This window comes from Phasianus colchicus, chromosome 4, assembly GCF_987193195.1.
Source record: "Phasianus colchicus chromosome 4, bPhaCol1.hap1.1, whole genome shotgun sequence".
Classification (NCBI taxonomy): Eukaryota; Metazoa; Chordata; class Aves; order Galliformes; family Phasianidae; genus Phasianus; species Phasianus colchicus.
Window position 1 is genome coordinate 59,451,526 of NC_143439.1, and position 5,676 is coordinate 59,457,201.

Consider the following 5,676-nt stretch of genomic DNA (forward strand, 5'->3'; position numbering starts at 1 on the left):
AACTGTACTGCAAGGTGCTCAGTTCTATGTGAGGATGGTTCTTCCACCTCTCCTAGAGCCGAGATCCAGAATCTCCACTTAAGGACGGAAATGCTCCTTTTGCACAGCTGAGGAGGATTTGGTTAATTAAAAAAACAAAAAGCTGTGTCTTGGTGGTGTACTTATGAATTCCAGTGGGTAGCATTCAGTCCATACAGATTTAAATGTCTATAGTTGAGGCAATTCTGTCACAGAATGGAAATAAATGGCCATTTGTCGAGGTTGAATGACCTGACCTTTTTCTGACATCTGTTCTTGGATAAGATGAACAACACCTTAAATTTGCTGTTCATTGAGTTCTGAGATAGCCGAGATGTTCTACCTCAAAAGCACGCCCAGTCTGGACGTCTGTGATTTTTTTTTCTGTTTCACAACGGAAAAACAATACCATTTAAATTAAAGATGAAATATAAAAAATAAAACCAACAAAAAAAAACAACTTGACTATCAGATCACCGACAATACATCTTTTATGTTAAGCTTTCTAGTAAATCTCTTCAGATAATAATACTTCCAGCTTAATTAGTTGCACAAACTATCATATAATTATGGTGAGTCATGTGTTATGCATGACATGCATTGGTTAAATTAACATACAACCGTTTTCCTCCTTTTTCTATTAATTTGATTATAGAAAGGCAAAAGGTGACAAAAGGGGTCTGTAACAATAATGTTAAAACAGACTTAGATCAGGTCTCTGAAAACAGTCATAAAATTGCAAGCATCAGCCAAATTTGGGTCATAAAGTGCATTTTGGTTTGAAATCCTATAAGTTTATGGTAAAATTTCAATGTCAAACTGTGCTAGCAAGATTATTATGTTTAATGTTCACTTCAATATTTCCCCAAATTTGGCCATGCTAAAATAAGACAGAAAGACTTAGCACAAACCTTAATATACTTAAAGGAGAGTAGTTCAGTATCTAATATTTTGGAGAATTCAATGAGGCAGTGCCTAAGAAGCTGTTCGGCAGAACTGTTTTTTTTTTTTTTTTTTTTTTTTATCCAAAATGCAAAAACAAAACCAAAAAATTATCCACAGACTCTATTTATATACTTCTGTTGGCCATGCTGCACAAATAAATGAGACTCATAAAAACCTTATGCCTGCCAAGAAGGAACCCCCCTTGATTATTGGCATTTCAATGCAATTACAGAATTCAGGTTTAAAAATTAGACTGAATGATAAAAAGCACATTCTTCATAAATATTTAACCTTCTTCAGCATGACAGTAATTATAGTGTGGAGCTCAGTAGCTGCATATTCCATTTAAAAGATCTGTCATACCTTCCATTCTAAATGCTTCCTTTCAAAGGTTTGTAATGCCAAGATAAAAAGAAAACTCCCCCAAGGTGGAAACTTAGAATAAAATCTCAGCTTCTAAAAAATATTATTAATAGTAGATTCTGAGGATGAGAGGGACTGTTTGAAACATAGTGAGATTTTACAACCACTGCTTCCTTCTCCTGAGCAAAATATTTAATAACATTGGATAGTCAATTCCATTTTTACACTCCCAAAAATACCTGCAAGAGATTGTAAAATTTTTTCATAATGAAAACACTGATCCTTGTGAAACTTTTTTTTTTTTTTTTTTTTGACCCTTGTTCTTGTGGACAACTTATTAAAAAAATATTTCAGATAATTGCTGTTGAATACAGTTGTGTTACAACAAATGAAATGTTTATTTTCCAGAAATTGTAAATAAACCTATAAAGTATTATTCAGGCAGGTTTAAATAGGCATAAATACATTTTGAGACGTATAAACACATTACGGAAAGCTCAGGAATAGCTTTGAAGAAGGTTTTGATAACACTCAAATCCAATTCTCAAGTTGATTAACTGGGGGCAGCTAATTCATCCATTTGAAGCCTGAAGGGATGGAGATAAAGTGGGAAGAGCAAGAAGTACTAAAGCTAATCTACACTCTTGTAGTAATGTAGTTAAGCAATGTAATGTAGTTAAGCAACATTAAGATGTCTCATCAAAAAAGGGCAATATCTCTGGTGCACTGGCATCCACACATTTGGTCCAGTTGTTCCCTTGTTACAGAAGCAGGATGGAAGTCCTGCAGTCACTTTTGCTGTTCAGCACATGCCATCAGGACACCTAAAGAGCAACCAGCACTTCCCCCTCTCCCGCAAGGGGAGAGCAGGAGTGGCTCCCAGGAGCTGTTTTCCCATTCCCTGCCCACACAATGTGGATAAGAAACTCGCCTAGTTTATGTGTGGGTGGTGGGAAGGTTGAAGCAAATAAAACCGCATATCTTTATATGGCACTTCATCTCTACTGGAAGTCAGGTTTGGCGCCAAGTTGCTGCTCATGTAGCTTTGAAAATCTTCTCTGTCCTTGGAGCTGAACTATCAATCATTAAAGGCTATATCAGTGAAGAGAAACTGACAACATCTCTCTGAGATGAGAGGATTAGCCAAAGAAACACAGCTGAAACTTAAGTTTCACTTCAGATTCTTTTAAGCACTGAAAAATTTAATGAGTATTTTCATTTTCCATCTTTTCACTGCTAAGCTTCCTCTAAAAAAATAAAACAAATAATGCTTTAGACCTGTATACCAGCACTGACTATTTTTATCCAGGTGTGTGCTTTAGCAATTATGACAATTTCATGTCAGTTTTAGTATTCCATCAGTCAGCTGCAGGAGGATTTTCTGCCATTCTTGGCAGTCAGCTTTAGATTTGTGTTTAAAATAATTCTTAATCATATAAAAACTCTCCTGTTTCCTTATTTCTCTCTTCAGGAGATTTTTTTAAAATGCTACATAGCACTTGGATCTCAATTCTAATCATATTCTATTGTCACAACCAATTCCTACCCTTTGCTCCATATCTTTTAAATACTTGCCAACCCAGGAAGAGACCCTTACTTTTTCTCCCCGTGACAGCTTCATTTCTTCAACAATATTAGCTCAATCATCCCTGCTGATACGCCTTTATCTCTGGAAGACCCCTCATAGATGGATGAAATAGGAGTTCTGTCTACAGATTTACTCTTCCTTCTGATAAAATGTATAGTCACTTCTCTACTAACTCTGGTATATCATTCAATATAAAATGTTTAGCTTCTTAAGATATGAACTTAATATTACTGTATTATCTCTAGGAGGATCTTCAACTTTTATTTAATATACAAAAACATATGGGAGCTTAAATGGTTGTTCAGTTAACTAGGCAGAAATTGGGAATTAATCTACACATTTTTCTAGTATAAGACCCAGATTCACAGGCACTTAGTTTATTAGGGTCATGTCTGTTTCTTCAGAAGGTTTGGTATCATACTGGCTACCTTGTATTACCTGTACTTTTGTATGAAGGTTGATTAAGCAACAGGACCACTTCTTTCATGTTTGACTGCCATTTTCTACTTTGTTCATGTGAACATAGCTGTCAGGTAAGAAGAATGCTTTCCTCACTTGTGCTTCCAAACTCATGCCTTTGTTCACCTACATTCTTTCCAAATTATCTGTACATCTTCTGAAGAGACAAGAGATTAAGAAGATTATGCATCCTATCATTTTCTTTGAAGAAATTCTAGTTGTTATTGAGTAGATTAATATTATGGCTCGATTTCCAGGTGGAATTATATTTTTGGGTTTAGTTCACCTGATTAGCTATTATTCAAACATCATTAGAATGCAAAACATTGAGTTCATATACCTGAGTCCACAGGTTCTTTGCAGGTCAAAAGTTTGAGCTGCTCTATAACTCTTCATGTGAACTGACTGCCTCAGTATTCACCATGGGATGATACCAAAAGACTGTAAGGACTTGATTGTTTTTATCCTCATCCTCATTCAGCAGTGAACACATCAGCAGCAAGGTTAATATTTACACAATAGCTCAGGCTTAAGCACTGAACAGAATTGAAAGGCTCTGCATATGAATGTTGGAAGACTGCAATGATACCAGCTATGAGTGTTCTGACACAAGAGGATGAACTAGAAAAGCTAACTTCATCCTCTTCTGATGATGAAGGCATTTAATCAGTTTCATCCTAGAAGTCAAGCACGAGAATTGTGTGATACAAATCCAGATATGCTACTTGTACAGTAAGTTCAATTCTGTCAAATGTACTAAAACATTTTTCTGCTTTTTCCAGTAGGAATTTCTGCTTTTTTTTTTTCCCTTCAGGACAAGACAGGAGCGCTGCAGCACTCAACATTTCAGGGCATTATAATGCAAACTGCTCTCTGCCTCTCACTGCTTCTGGAGGAGCAGTGATTCTTGCCTTCTTCTGAACGTAGCCTTCAAAGCAAATCATGAGCTTGTCACAATTCACCTCTTGGACCACACCGCTGCTATTCAGTATGGATATGCTTGATGACGTCCTAAGGCACCAGAGTACTGCAGCATGCCAATCTCCAGCCTACTTCAGGATACAGTCATACCAGGAGCATAAAAACAGTTTCAGAATATGTTTACGTACTGTGTCGAAAATTATGCAAGCTTAAGAAATTTCCATGCCTATCTCTCCCCGTCACTTAAAACTCTTGACCCTCCAGTTTATTGTTTAATGACTTCCTACTCTAATCCCATGTAGTATGTGTCAGTAAAATTGATTGCAAGATTTTGCTATGAATTAGATCTCTAACATGATTAAGGCTAAATTTCTTTTCTACCCTTTACCATTTTTTTTCTATTATGTCTTTTAAACCTAGAACATTTTTGTGAATCAGGTGACAGTCCAGCATTGTAGAAAATGCTTTTCTAGCCAAACTATTTCAGAGATTCTTTTTGTCACTGCCTTTGGAAAGCAGCATGCATTAACATGAGTATAATACATACACATACATATCATACATGCATTTAAACATACCTAAAACTACAAGGCAGATAGAATGAAAGTTTGACATTTAAAGGCAGAAAAGATCTGCATATAGATAGCAAAGAGAATAATATAGTCTTCATGAATTTATAGACATAATAAATTAAAAATATGTCTTCAATAAACAATTATTACTGAAACGTCTGACCTATTTAAAGCAAGTGCTTCTAACTGGCTATGCATAAGCAGAGTAAGAGATATAATTCTTAAAAACAAGCTATTATGAATTTTTTTTTCTTTTGCAAAGATGAATAGAGAGAGGGTGAGAGAACAGAAGTGGAAATATCTTAAATGACTGGATGCAATTCTAGATGAGATATTCTCAGAAAGATTTATATAGCAAGAAAGATAATAACTAGAAATAAAACTCTAATCATGTAGCAGCAAAGTACAGGGAATGTGGCTGCTGGTGAGATTTCTGAAGCAGAATCTGAAAAAGAGAAGATAAAGAGCAGAGAAAATTTGAATAGGAATATAAAAGGTTACACACAAATAGAGGTGTGATCAGGGGAAACTACACAAGAATGTTGGAGACCAAAAATGAGGAGAAGAGATACCCCTTCCTTGCTGTTTTTTTTTTGTTTGTTTGTTTTCCCCCCACAGAACTGCATCAGGTTAGAATAGAAATGGGAGGTTATACTCTGCAGTGAAAGCAACAGAAAAGATAAGAGGTCTAGTGTTAGTATATGAAGCATCTCAGCTCAAATCTATAAAACTTCATAAATGAGATTTCCAACTCACCATATCCAGTGCCTGTGTGCCAAAGAAAAATTAAAGGTTGAGTTCTCTGTTGGC